A 15,331-nucleotide genomic window follows, 5' to 3' on the forward strand; every position below is an offset into this window, starting at 1 on the left:
TCGTACTTGATGAAGTGGAACTTGAAGTGGTCTTGGGAATCCACTTGACTAAGGTCTTAGGAGCTTCTTCAAATGCATTAATTTCCTCTTGAAGCTTGTCCTTGCCTTTTTGCTTGTAGTCTTGTGGTGGAAGATCATCTTGAGCTTGTGTCCCCTTGAAGGAAGTATCATACTTTTCTTGTTGAGGAACAAACTTTGTCTTGGGGTATTGATCTTCTTCCCACTCAACTCCATTGGCATTGAACTTTCGTTCAAAACCAACACCTTGATTCTTCCGGTGCATTCCTTGCTTGCGCACAATTTCCTCGAATTGCTTACTCCCGGCAAGGCTTTTGTACACTCCTTTCTCTATAATTCCCTTCAATAAGCTATTTTCTTGCTCAAGTGTAATTTGGCTAAGAGAATCATTAGTAGAATCAAGAGAACTACTAGAAGCAACAATATTGGATTTAGCATGATCATTGTTACTACTAGAGGAAGAATCTTTCTTGTTCTTGTTACTAGACTTGACTTGAGGCATGTAAGTGGATAAGAGTAAACGCTTGGCAATGTAAGAAGAACTTTTCTTGCGGAGATCATCATTGATTGCCTTTAAAAACTCATTCTCTTACTCAAGATTGAGCTTTTCAAAGCGTAACTTCTCATGAGCTCTTAAAAGTTCTCGATGATCTTCGAAGATAGTTTCATGAGCTAACTTAAGAGTGTTTAGTTCTTTAGTTAGAGCCTCAATCTTCTCCTTATCATTTTCATTCGTTTTATCTTGATTAGCATGATTAATTGACGTTTCATCATAGTATTCATCACTAGAGTTGTCAACAAGTAAATCATCATCACCTAACAAGTCATCTTCATCACTATTAAAATCAACATACTCGGGGTGTGTTACCTTAGGACCTTCGGTCATGAAGCATCTTCCAATTCCTTCATTTGGTGAGTCAAATATGTCGTAGGAGTTGGTTGACACAAGTGCTAGACCGGCAACACCTTCATCTTGAGTATATTCGAAATCGGAGTGATAACTTCTCTCTGAGTGGTCGTCGGAGTCGGAGCCGGATACCCATTCACCAACATGAGCTTGATGTCTTCGTTTTGTGTAGCTCCTTGATGATTTTTCCTTCCTTTCCGAATCCTTGCTTCTCCGTGAGTATCTTCGTTCATAACGATCATCTCTACTCTTTCTCTCTCTTGGTGGTGATTCTTCTCTTTTGCCTCTTCTTTTTGGAGAGTCTTCTCTTCTCTTGTAGGGAGCCGTACACTCATTGGAATAGTGTCCGGGTCTTCCACAATTGTAGCAGTTTCACTCTCGACTAGAAGATCTTTTGTCATTGTAGGACCTTGACTTGGAGCTTCTATCTTTCCTTCTACTCTTGTAGAACTTGTTGAAGTTTTTCACCATTAAGCTCAATTATTCATTGAAGTTTTGTTTCTCACTTGATGATGTAGGGGCTTCACATGACGCTTTGTAGGCACCACTTGATTTGTTGTGAAGTTCCTCTTTATCCTTAAGTGACATCTCATGAGCAACAATTCTTCCAATTACCTCCGTTGGCTTGAGATCTTTGTAATTGGGCATCATTTGGATCAATGTGCACACGGTATCATATTTTCCATCCAAGGCTCTTAGAATCTTTTTGATGATGAATCTATCGGTCATCTCTTCACTTCCTAAGCCAGCAATCTCATTTGTGATGAGAGCAAGCCTAGAGTACATTTCAGCGACACCTTCACCATCCTTCATTTTGAACTTGTCAAGTTGACTTTGAAGCACATCTAATTTGGATTCCTTGATGGAGTCGGTACCTTCGTGCATATCAATCAAAGTGTCCCAAATTTCCTTTGCATTCTCAAGACGGCTGATTTTGTTGAATTCTTCGGGGCACAATCCGTTGAAGAGAATATCACAAGCTTGAGCATTGTATTGCAACATCTTCAATTCATCCGCGGTAGCTTCACGGTTTGGTTCTCTCCCATCAAAGAAGTCACCTTGCAAACCAACACACACAATAGCCCAAACGGCAGGGTTATGTCCAAGAATATGCATTTTCATTTTATGCTTCCAACTAGCAAAATTAGTACCATCAAAGTAAGGACCTCTACAGTGATAATTTCCCTCGCTAGACGCCATACTCTCCTAGGTTGTGAAACCAAGGCTATGACCACCAAAAGCTATGGAAATCAAAGTAAATGGAGACCAAAGCTCTGATACCACTTGTAGGATCGAAAGTATGTCTAGAGGGGGGGGTGATTAGACTACTTGACCAAATAAAAACTTAACCTTTTCCCAATTTTAGTTCTTGGCAGATTTTAGCTATTTTAGGACAAGTCAAGCAATCATCACATAATTCAAGCAAGCATGCAAAGAGTATATTGGCAGTGGAAAGTAAAGCATGCAACTTGCAAGAATGTAAAGGGAAGGGTTTGGAGAATTCAAACGCAATTGGAGACACGGATGTTTTTCCCGTGGTTCGGATAGGTGGTGCTATCCTACATCCACGTTGATGGAGACTTCAACCCACGAAGGGTAACGGTTGCGTGAGTCCACGGAGGGCTCCACCCATGAAGGGTCCACGAAGAAGCAACCTTGTCTATCCCACCATGGCCATCGCCCACGAAGGACTTGCCTCACTAGCGGTATATCTTCACGAAGTAGGCGATCTCCTTGCCCTTACAAACTCCTTGGTTCAACTCCACAATCTTGTCGGAGGCTCCCAAGTGACACCTAGCCAACCTAGGAGACACCACTCTCCAAGAAGTAACAAATGGTGTGTTGATGAGGAATTCCTTGCTCTTGTGCTTCAAATGATAGTCTCCCCAACACTCAACTCTCTCTCACAGGATTTGGATTTGGTGGAAAGAAGATTTGAGTGGAAAGCAACTTGGGGAAGGCTAGAGATCAAGATTCATATGGTAGGAATGGAATATCTTGGTCTCAACACATGAGTAGGTGGTTCTCTCTCAGAACATATGAGTTGGAAGTGTAGATGTGTTTTGATGGCTCTCTCCACGAGTGAAGAGGAGGTGGAGGGGTATATATAGCCACCACACAAAATCTAACCGTTACACACAATTTACCAATCTCGGTGGGACCGAATCAACAAACTCGGTCGGACTGAAATAGTAAACCTAGTGACCGTTAGAGATTTTCGGTGGGACCGACATGCAACTCGGTAGGACTGATATGGTTAGGGTTAGGGCATAACGTAATCTCGGTGAGACCGATTACAAAAATTCGGTGAGACCGATTTTGGTAATAAGCTAACCAGAGAGTTGGTCAGGTAAACTCGGTGGGACCGATTTGCTCTTTCGGTGAGAGCGAAATGTTACAAAAAGGAAACAGAGAGTTTACATTGCAATCTCGGTGGGACCGATCCGCTCTTTCGGTGAGACCGAAAAGTTACAAAAAGGAAACAGAGAGTTTGCAATCCCATCTCGGTGAGATCGAGATCCCTATCGGTAGAACCGATTTGCTAGGGTTTGGCAATGGCTATGACAAGTTAAACTCGGTGGCGCCGGGTTGAAAGAATCGGTAGGGCCGAGTTTGGCTTTGGGTTTAGGTCAAATGTGGATATGGGAAAGTAGCTGAGGGTTTTGGAGCATATCACTAAGCACATGAAGCAAGAGGCTCATTAAGCAACACCTCATCCCTCCTTGATAGTATTGGCTTTTCCTAAAGACTCAATGTGATCTTGGATCACTAAAATATAAAATGAAGAGTCTTGAGCTTTTGAGCTTGAGCCAATCCTTTGTCCTTAGCATTTTGAGGGATCCACTTTCAACATCCCTGCCATGCCAATCATTGAGCTTTCCTAAAATAATCATCTTGGAATAGCATTAGCTCAATGAGCTATATGTTGTTATGAATTACCAAAACCACCTAGGGATAGTTGCACTTTCAGCGTCTCCGCTTCACCACGCTGCCTTGGCAACTGCCCGACTTGACAAGTCCATGCGACATGCAAGCAAAGCCATCATTACCAGTGATCGTGGGGGTGCTGGTCGGCCTTCTCCTGCTATAAATGGGGAGGGGGCAGAGCCCCCATCGCCCATTTCTTCCCATTCCACTCGCTTCTTCTTCCTCTGCTCCACCGCTAGCAGCAACTTCAGTGGTGCCAATCCGTAGGTTTTCTGCTAAGGAGAAGGGAAAGGTTCCTCTCAACGTGCCGGCGCTTCTCCTACTGAAGAAGAGGTCGATCCACCGCCGCGACGCCGCGGAGATGCAGGTGGTGACGAGGCCTTGGTGCGAGCGGCCTCCTCCTGGGTATCCGCTGCCCTTGTACGCCCAAGCCGGGGGCTCGGGAGGAAGAAGCGACGGGCACCAGCACGCGCACCACGGCCAAGGTCGACGCGCCGCGGCGACGAGTGCCGTCGCTCCTGGAGTCCATGCTGCGGACTCCTCACGTGAGCTCGTGCTATGGGCGGTGATGCCCCCAAGCTCCTGGATCCACTCCCCGCGCTTCTTCTCCGACGTGATGCCACCGAGGGGCCTCTTGAGCTCTGGTTGTAGCATGCTGACTGCGACGCTTCGGCGACCGGAGCAGAGGTTGAAGCAGTCTCCACCGGCAAGATCTTCATGACCCGCGGCTGGGGCGAGGTCGCACGGGTTTGTCGTGCGGAGGGCGCCCTCGCGATCCATTTCGAGCATGATGGCACCTCCACGCTGTTCTTCAAGGTCTTTGACGCTGAGGGTCGCCGCTTGGAGTGCTGCCCCGAAGGAGAGCGCCAGGATGAGGCGCCCCCCGCTTGGGGCTGCTCCAGCAGCAGTGACTCTTGGGAGTCCAGCAGTTCTCCCGAGCTCTATGAGACTCCGAAGATGAGCAACGACAGCTACGTGCCCCCGAGCTCTCTCCGCGCCCGGAGCAAGGCCGCAACGTCCGACTGCCGCCGTCGCTGATCTGGATGGGGTTGGCACCGGCCTCCCGCGGTCCACTGTTGATGATGGCGTCGGCCGCAGGGGTGTGTAGATAGGATTCTCCTAGGTTCACGTCTTTTGTTCCCTGTAAGGAATCAAGAAGTACGACGTGGGGTCGTGTAAAGGGTTTGAAATGTCTTTGTTGATGTTATCTTAATAAAGGAAGCCTTGTTAGCGCAAGTCCTGTTTAGGCTCGGTCTTCCCTTTCCAACCTCGCAACAACTTGTTGCTCTACGCCGACAGGTCCCGGTCCCCAGGCAAGCTTCAGCCGTCGCTGGTATGCCAGGTCGCGTGCTGTGGTCATGGCCAGGAGGTGAGCAGCCCGAGGTCCAGTAAGAGCCTCTAAGGCGCGATGCTCAGGGGGTCCCCTTTAGCGCTCAAGCAGCTGAGGTAAGATAAGAAAGGGAGGCGACGTTGACGCAACAGGGCTGCGGCAAGCGTGTCCCCTTGGTCCCAATGATTAGTCAATCTGAGCTCGTGACTTATCTTGGCGGCCCAGGGTCGATTCTTCGCGATGCGCCAGACCTGTGTGCGAACATCCACAGCGTAGCTAGGACAGGCCCATACGAGTCCTCCCCCTTCAATGCTCTCCTTTGTGCTCTACGTCCTCAGGTCCCGACCCTTGAGTGAGCTCAGCCGCCGCTGGTATGCCAGGTCGCGTGTCGTGGTCAAGGCCAGGGGTGAGGGCTGGAGAGCCAGTAAGAGCTCCCGAGTCATGATGCTCAGGAGCCCCCCTTTTAACGTGCAAGTGGATTACTTGGAAGAGGTGGGAGCTCGCGGTGCCGCCTGGTGCTATCCTCGTGAGATTCCTGCGAGCCAGCACAAGGAAGAACACGATCTGCCATTATGGTTGCCAGCCTGCCGCTGGTTGCTCTACGAGGGGGTGAAGGCACTGAGGGCCTGGTGAGATGACGTGCGCGGGGCGTGCCGCGAGCCAGATCTCGACTGCTCAGGTTTATCGATGTGGTAGGGACGGACCCATGCACCAGCGCCGTGCCATCATGCTGAAGCCCCGTGGGAGGCGACGATTGAGCAAGTAGTAATCATAGGTAGATCGAACATGAGAGTAGCAGGCTTAAGCAAGTGCATGGGAGATACGTGCCACTGGGTCAGGCCCGAGCGGCTTGGGGATGATGCAGCCCGAGGGGTGCCCCCAACAATGTAAGCTAAAGACATAAGAAAAGGGATACATGCCACAAGGACGGACCCACACGGCTTGGGAATGATGCAGCCTGAGGGGCGCTCCCAGCTAAATGAACTCGGAAAGATGTCACCTAGTTATGTTGATGAAGGAGAGTTGGTACAGCTGAAGGTGCACGGCAAAGGGGTTGCTCCTCACGAGCCTCCGGAGCTCTGAGCCTCGGGAGGCTCTGGGGGCTCAGATGGTTCCTTGAGGACCGTCTCCATATCCATCAGGACGGCGTGGTGCCTGGCTTCCTGGTCCGCTAGGATGCGCCGCAAGTTGCGCTGGTAGGCGGATGATACACTTGGCAGGCCAAAGGGCATGCGAACGTAGCTGTGCGGTGGGCCCTCGCAGCGTCCCACGGGCGAAGGCCAGAAAAGCTCCTGAGAAGTGGCCCTGTTGAGATCTGGAACATCGATGCAAACACATAGCTCGGCATCCTCGGCTAGATGGGAAGCTGCGTCTCGTGAGCGGCGGTCGCCGCGCATGGCCCTTGCATCTTGCAACTCCTGGATGGTCTTGGTGATGAACTCCTGAACGGTGGGCAATCCTTGCCATGTGCCCTCCCGAGGGAAACATGCCGCGAAGCACACCTCCAAGTGGTGCCCGAGCGCCTCCCTCGTGATGTGGGAAAAGTCTGAGGCCTTCCAGAAGAAAGCCCCTGAGCCCTGCCCAAGAAGGGCGCCGGGCGCGCCTTCCTATGCGATGGAGGGAGACGCCCATGGAGTGGGCGCTGATGCTGACGAGACTCCGGCTGCGGCATCGCCCTCCTGAGGTCCTGCGCATTGCAGCTGCTTCTTCTTCTTGGGGATGGCTTCAGGAGGGACCTCGCCCTTGTTGTCCGGGTCGTCGATTGCTGCTGCTTGGAAGGCACGCTCGAGGGAGCACACCGCATCTATTTCTTCACATGGGACCGTGATGATCCCGCTGCTTCCCGACATCTTGAGGACATTGTAGCCGTGATGGGTCACTGCCATAAACTTGGCCAGGGCTGGGTACCCGAGGATGGCATTGTACGGCAGGCGGATGTGGGCCACGTCGAAGTCGATGAGCTTGGTGCGGTAGTTCTCGCGTTCCCCGAAGGTGACAGGGAGGCGGACCTTCCCTATCGGTGTGGTGGAACCGTCGGTCACTCCTGAGAAAGGCTTGGTGGGCTGAAGCTGGTCATACGACACTTGGAGGCTGTCGAACGTGTCGACGGACAGGACGTTGAGTCCTGCGCCACCGTCGATGAGGGTCTTGGTAACTTGCACGTTGCTAATGACTGGGGAGAAAAGCATCAGGAGGGTGCCAGCAGTAGCTGTGCACTTGAGCTGGTCTGCCGAGTTGAATGTGATGGGGCACTGGGACCATCTGAGAGGGCACGTGGCTTCGAGCTTGGGGGGGACTGCATTCACTTCACAAGCAAACTGCTTGAAGATATGCTGCGAGGCTGGGGCCTGGGCTCCGCCCAAGATGCAGGCGATATGTCGGGGGTTTGGTGCGACATATGCCAACAGATGGCTTATCATGGTGGGGGCGAGTAGAACGTCGCCGGTGCCTGGAAACGGGCTGAGGCGAAGACATGCACGCCGGTGAATCTTACCCAGCTTCGGGGCTCTCCGGGGAGATAATACCCCTACTGCTGCTCTACGGGGTCTCCGCATGATCACTATGGCCGAAGTGTTTACACGGTTGCTCCTTGAGCTATTTTCTGGTGGTAGGAGAGGGCAAGGCTAGCTCTCTCCCTTCTATATGATGTGGTCTAGAGCTAATGGGTTCCAACCCTTTGCATGGGTGCCCTGGGGGGTTTATATACGCCTACCCCCCAGGGGTACAATGGTAATCTGGCTGGGCGCGGGCCCAGCCGTCAGTGTCTCTGGCCTCCGTCTTCCCTGCCGACCGCTGGGGCCCGCCGATTGGCGGGCCCTGCCGACTAGCCGGGTACGGAGCCGACAGCCCGCGTCCGCCACTGGCAAGTCTTGCCGGCTGCTGCTTACTGTAGCCGTGCTTCTGATGACGCGGGCTTGATTATGAGGTCATGGCAAAAGCCCCGCCGCCCGGCGGGCGATCACTGTTGCCTCTCCCCATCACATCTTGATTAATGGCGCGTGGGCCCCAGGGGAGGGCTCGGCCGACTCCCCCGGGCCGACTCCCGATGGGTCCGACTGGTGGTTCTCTTGCCGTCTCCCGAGGTCTCACTGACTGGTGGGGCCTACTGCCTCCATGCCGTACAGACAAGCCATTGTGGGTGCAGGATTCGGCCCTGCGGTGCTGATGTCAGGGCCGGCATGGCAACAGTGCCACGCCACACGAAGATCTTCCGGGGTACGACGTGCTGTGGCCATGCCTGCCCTTGGTGAGGGGCGGGGTGGGCTCCGCTGTAGCCAAGCCCCTGCCTCATCCCCTTTGATGAGGTCATGGGGTTTCTTGGAGTCGCGGGCCGACTCCCCAAAGCCGGTTTATCTAGAAGTCGTCCCTGGGACTCGGCCGTGAGCGGGCAGTCGGCCGTCTTGCCGTCGACTCCTCAGGAGGCGGCTCTTCGTCCTGGGGTCTTTGAGGGGCGCAGCCCGCCCCGATGTCTTGAAAGGTTCTGGGACCCGGGTTGGCCTACCCGTGGCCCATTACTTCGACAGTAGTCCCCAAAGCTAGTGAGGCACCACGGACGATCGGCCGAGAAGCCTCAGCAGTTTCTCTTTCCGTGTGCTCAACACATGGTCTTTGATTGACTTCTGCCGGGCCGATTAGAAGGAGTCGGACTTGCTAAACTCGGACCCACTCAATTCCGACTCGCTCGGTATTTCGAACGTCGCGGCGGGATTTAAGTGGCGTGCTAGCTAAGCCTCCTGGCCGCCGCCTGTTCTAGGCCTGTCACGCGAGGGCACGTGGCTAGGCCGTCCTGCCAGCCTACGCGTGCGACGGGACAGGCCCATAGGCGGGGCCCGCCACTACTGCGCCTCGGCGCTCGAGCGGATCCGCTGCGGCCCCGGTGGACAGTTGGGATTCCCGTGGAGTTACTGTGCACAGTAACTTTACGTGGATCATGGGGGTCGCGGGGTTGTGGGCGCAGTAAATCCCCACGTCCGCCCCCTCGGCTTCGCAGCCCACGGGGCTATAAGTAGGGGGAAGAGGGGGGCACCCGCGCCCCTCCTTCCCACTACTTCCTCGTTCTCTTCCTCCTTGCTGCTCTTCGCTCTCCTCCTTCCTCTTCTCTTCTTTGCTCCGCCGCACGCCCAAGCTCCCGCGAACGCTGCGGCGACACCTCGCAATGGGTTCTTCCTCCGCCGCTGCGCCTCCCCCAGTGCGCTCCGGCACCTCGGATGGCTCCGAAGTTCATGAAGACCACGTTGAGTTCCTCCGCCGGACTCGTCGGCTTCCCGACGAGGATCGCGTGCAGGTGCGTCTTGCGCCAAAGGGGGAGATTTCCCCCGCGCCGCAGGAGGGCGAGCGGGTTATCTTCCGCTTGCACTGCTTGCGCGGGTTGGGGCTGTCGGCGAGCAGTTTCTTCCGGTCCTTCCTCGAATTCTATGGCCTCCAGCCGCACAACCTCACCCCCAACGCAGTGGTGCTGCTTTCCGCCTTCATGGCCATGTGCAAAGGCTTCCTCGGAGTCCTCCCCACCCTCGAGCTCTGGGGGGAGTTCTTCTTTTCCAAGCTCGGCACCCAGGCTACGGGCGTGCCGGCTCAGTGCGACACTTTCATCGTCGTGCGAAGGTCAGGGGCCGACAATCCCTTCTCCTCCATCTCGCTGATCAAGTCGGTGAACATGTGGCAGAGATCCTACTTCTACGTCAAGAACGCCTCCATGAGGGGATACTGGGTCAACTTGTCGGCGTTCGAAGCCGGCCCGCCGGCTGGGCGACTGCCCAACTGGTCGTACCGGGCCAAGTCGCTGACGCCTGTGGGAGCCGGCGCCATCACGCGACTCCGAGTGCTGACGCAGTCGGAGGGTCTGACTGGTCCGGACCTGTTGGCTGCCTTCGTTTCGCACCGAGTTCTCCCACTCCAAGGCCGCCCTCATATGATATGCCAGATGAGCGGGCACCGCGACCCGCGTCGGATGTGCACCAAGGACATGCCTCATGAAGAGGTGGCCTTCATGGTGAACTACCTCTCGGACAGCAGGCTCCTGGAGTACTGGCGATTCGGCAAGGAGCCGTACTCCCGCGCCAACCCCCTGCCCGTGGTGAGTCGCCTTTCTTTTCTTTCTTTGGATTGTCTTCTTCTTGCCGAGTTTTGTTTTGACCAGCCAGCTTGGGTTAGAATCCCCTCCTCCACCCACCAGCCGGCACCTCGGGGCCGGCCCGCGAGTTCCTTGCCGACCGGGCGGAGAGCGACCTCGACGACCCCGATCTGGGGGCGGCGGCTCTGGAAGATGACACCGAGGGAGGAGGAGGAACAGCAGGCGACTTCAGGCCCTCGGCCACCTTCGCCGACTGGCCTGACGATGACGCTGAGGGAGAAGTCGCCCCTCGCCATCATCCAGGAGCGAGCCAGCCGGGCGCGGGCTCTTCTGTCGCGCCGGGCGCTTCAGGCGGCGGAAAGAAGCGCAGGGCCGTGCCGACCTTGTTCGGCAGTCGGCCGAAGAAGCCCAAGGGTTCGGCTGCGGCGACCCGGCGGGACGAGGCGGCCGCGAAGGCCATCCGCTTCCATAAGGAAGTGAAGAAGCCGCCATTGGTCTCCGCGTAAGTATTCTGTCTTCAAAGTTTTATTCTTTCTTTGTGACTTTGTCTAAGTCTCTGCTTGCCCCTCTTGCTTCAGGGCTCCCCTCTCTCTTGAGAGGGTCATCGCCGCCTCCGTCATGGGGTCAGCGGAGACGTCCACCACCACTCGGCGGATTGACCCCGCTGCTGACCTCTGGGAGGTGACGGAGCGGAATGCGCAGGAGAAGTGCAACGAAGAACAGGCCCTCCGCCTGGAGAAGGCGGAGGCCGACAGGGCGGAGGCCTCCGCCAAGAAAAAACTGGCGGAGGCCGAAGTCGCCGCCACGGCGAAGCAGCAGGCCGAGGAAACCGCACGCCGCCAGTCGACGGTTCTCGTTACCCCGTTGAACTCTGCGCCGCCGCCTCCGGAGTTCACGGGGCAGGCTGGGGAAGCCGGCGGGGAGAACCCCGTCGTGGAGCGGGAGGGCGGCGACCCCTCTACGCCGGATGTGAATGTTCCGCCACCGCCTCCGCCGCCGTCTGAAGGTGCGCAGGGCCAGCAGCCGGCGGGCCCTTCGGTGCCGCCGACCAAAGATGAGGCCGTGGCGAGGCTACTTCTTCAAGTTGGCTCGCCAACGCGCCGCCGTCTGGAGAAGGCGACTTCGGCGCCCCGCCCCCTGGAAGCCGGCACCACCAGCTCGGCGATCCCAGACGCCGAGGCGACAAGCGCCGCGCCTACTAGGTGGGTGCGAGGAGGCGGCACAGGGCCGCTGAACCAGGCGCTCCTGGACGTCCAGGCGAAGCTTTGCGCTGAGGGCGACACTCTCCAGAGTTGCACCAAGGCATTCCTGGCGTCACGGGCAGCCGTCTGGGTATGTTTTTTTTTCCTTTTGGTCTTTGTTTTTCTTGTTCCTCTCTGTGGGGGCGCGCCAGCGCACCCACTGGGTGTAGTCCCTGAGTTTCGGGCTGGCTGCTGAGCAGGCAGCCCGGAACTCCAATTGATGAACTTTGGGTGTTAACTTTTTGTCTGAAACGTTCGTCGCAGGATCACCACAACCTCCGCGTCACTGCCTTCAACCGTAACGTCGAAGAGCTGGGCAAGCGGACTGCCGATTTGTCGGAGAGCCAGAGTAAGTCCTTTTTCCTTCTTCACGGGGGCGCGCTGGCGCACCCGCGGGCTGTAGTCCCCGAGATTCGGGCCGACTGCTGAGCTGTCGGGCCGGATCTCCCCGGCGACCTTCTTTACTAATGACTTGGCGCCTTCTTTCTTTCTTCTTCTCAGGGGCCAACGCTGCTCTTCAACAGCAGTTGAGCGACGCCAACTCTGCTTTGCGCGCCAAAGAGGAGGAGTGTGGCAAGCTCGCCATGGAGCGCGATCTGCTGGCCACTCAATTGGTAGAGCAGAAGGAGCTGCTTGTGAAGACGCGGAGGGAGGCGGAGGAGACGGAAACCGCCCTCCTGGCCGAGTTCGCGAGCGAACGCTCCTCCTGGTCTGACAAGGAGGCGCTGCTATCCTCCGGCTTCCACGAGATTGAAGACATCGTTAACGGTGAGTTTCTTTATTTTCTTTCTTCGAGCTGCCGACTTAAATCGTGCCGACTCCTGGTTTTTGACTTGCTTCTTCGTTTCTTCATGTCTTTTGCAGACTTCTTCCCTGGGCAGTCACGGGCCGCCATCCGAGCCATCGAGGCTGATCGTGAAGGTCGGAGGGCGGAGGGCGCAAAGATTGCCGCCGACGCCCCCCGAACTCTTGACGAGCACATCCTGAGCATCGAGGCTCGCCTCCGGCTGGCTCACCGGATGCTGCACCGGCTTCAGCGTGTCGGTGCCCAGGCGATTGCCGCCCTATGGCCAGATATGCAGGCTCCACGCACCCCCAGCCTGACGGCCGACTGGCTGGAGGTCGCGGCTGGTCGTCTTGAGGCCTGGAAGGGCTCTTCGGCCGAGCTGGAGCGCGCCAGGCCTTGGAGTTCGTCAAGGCATGGTATCCGGGGCTGGACCTAGACCGGCTAGCCACGCTTCGGTCGGAGGCCCAGCCAGAGCTGGCGGCCGTGGAAGACGCCCTCATCAAGCGTGTTGCGGCGATCGCCGAGTACACCGACACCAGCATCTTCGTCCCCGAGCGGTCTGAAGACGGCGAGGAGGTACCGCCGGAGTGGTTTGGGATGAACCCAGACTACGGCGAGGACTCGGCGGAGGTGATTGGCTCCAGCATCGAGGAAGAGGGCGAGGCGGAGGACGGAGGCGAGGCGGAGGCACTAGAAGACGGAGCAGACGGCCAGCCTCAGCTCGACCATGCCTCCAGCAATGAGCCGCGTGCAACCGACCCGACTGCTGCCGGAGGCGATCAAGTCGAGACTAGCCGGCCGGCCGCCCCGACGCCTGGGGCTGGCGCCTCCTCCGACCCTCCAAGTCTGTCTGCTGCTTCCTAAGCTGCCATTGTATCTTTGTTTTGTCTGCTTCAGTAGTCTTTGAAGAACTTGTTAATTCGCACAATTCCACCCGCGGGGTGTATTTTGAACCTCTACTCGAAAATTCGGCCAAGGGCCTATGTTATGTAAATATATTTATCTGAGTTCTATCTTTTCTTGCTCAATGCTCTTTTGGCTTTTTTCCTTTGCCGCTTTCTCTTAGTTGCCTGCCTTGCCAATCGGACAGCCGCTCTGCGGACTGTCGCTGGATCAAGTGATAGGCTACTTTGGGAAAGCAAGTACTTAGCCGTTTTCAAGATATTTTTGAGCAAGCTAGATAGAAGACGGCAATCCGACTATCCGAGAGTTGGTTTGCGAGAAAGGATGGAAGCCGTCTTGAGCTATGTTTTATGCTTTGAGTCCTTAGCCATTTTTCATCTGAATGCCCAGTCTACCTTACTGCTGCCCACCGTATAGTCGCTCTGCGAGCTGCGGCTTCTGACAGTAGACGGTTTGGGCATTTACACACTACTTTTTTTTTACAGAAATACGGTAAGGGAACCTCCTATAGTATAATTGGTGCAACAACCCCAAATTGCAAGTACCATGCCTTGAACCTGGGTGGGTGGGAAGGCATCAACCCCTTCCAACCACTAGGCTATGCCTTAGTTTGCCGTTTACACACTACTTGTCCGACTGTAGGAAGCATTTCATAGTGCAAGGCGGCAAGTCCCCAGGCCGACTTGTCGAGCCCGGTGCCAAACGGCATAAAAAGGAGTAACATACTCTCAATCATAGTTTTTATCATACAGACAAAAGAGGGCAGTCCCCGAGCTCACCTCGGGGGGCCCAAAGTCTTGGTACTTTAATACAAAAGGTAGCATGGTACATACTGCATCAACTGTAAAATCTTCGAAGGAGATTTGCTTTCCATGGCTGCTTTGTCTCCTTGCCGGAGTCGTCCCTCTTGCGTGCTCGGGGCTTCTGAGCGTCGATCAGGTAGTAGGAATCGTTGCCCAGTACTTTGCTGATGATAAAAGGGCCTTCCCAAGGCGACGACAGCTTGTGCTGGCCGGCTGTTCGCTGGATCAGCCGGAGCACAAGGTCGCCTTCTTGGAAAGATCTTGGCCTGACCTTCCTGTTGTGGTATCGGCGTAGGCTCTGCTGGTAGATGCTGGACCAGCTGAGTGCCAACAGCCGGCCCTCTTCCAGCAGATCGACGCCGTCTTGTCGTGCTTCTTCTGCTTCCTCCTCGGTGTACATGGTGACTCGTGGGGAGTCGAACTCTATGTCCGTTGGGATGACGGCTTCGGCACCGTAGACGAGGAAGAAGGGCGTGAAGCCGGTTGACTTGTTTGGAGTCGTGCGCAGACTCCAAAGGACGGCTGGCAGCTCATCGAGCCAACAGCCAGCCGAGCGCTCCAGAGGCTCGATCAACCGAGGCTTGATGCCGGACAGGATGAGGCCGTTTGCTTGCTCCACTTGGCCGTTTGACTACGGGTGGGTGATGGACGCTAGGTCCAGTCGGATGCCCTGTGTTGCGCAGAAACGGGCCAAGGCGCCTTTGGCGAAATTTGTGCCGTTGTCGGTGATGATGCTGTGTGGTATGCCGTACCGAATTGTGATATCGGAGATGAAAGTTACGGCAGTCGGACCGTTCAGCTTCTTGATTGGCTTTGCTTCTATCCACTTGGTGAACTTGTCCACTGCGACAAGTAAGTGAGTTAAACCACCTCGTGCTGTTTTGAATGGTCCCACCATGTCTAGACCCCAAACCGCGAAAGGCCAGGCAATGGGGATGGTCTTGAGTGCAGAAGCTGGTTGGTGCGGCTTGGAGCTGAACTTCTGACACCCTTTGCATCTTTGGACCAGCTCCTTGGCCTCTTCCAAGGCAGTTGGCCAGAAGAAACCGTGCCGAAAGGCATTGGCGACGAGTGCTCTTGAAGCCGCATGGTGGCCGCACTCGCCTTGATGGATGTCTTTGAGAATCGCTTGGCCTTGCTCTGGCTCTACGCGGCGCTGGTAGACACCAGTGACGCTGCTCCTGACCAGCTCTCTGTTGACTATGGTGTAGGCAGCCGCCCGGTGTTGTATTTGCCGAGCTGAAGTTTCATCAGTCGGTAGCTCTTTGTTCACCAGGAATTTGAGGATGGGCTGGGCCCATGAGGGTGCTGCTATTTCTTCGACTACCAGAACTGCGACTTGG

Source organism: Triticum dicoccoides, chromosome 1A (genome assembly GCF_002162155.2).
Source record: "Triticum dicoccoides isolate Atlit2015 ecotype Zavitan chromosome 1A, WEW_v2.0, whole genome shotgun sequence".
Classification (NCBI taxonomy): Eukaryota; Viridiplantae; Streptophyta; class Magnoliopsida; order Poales; family Poaceae; genus Triticum; species Triticum dicoccoides.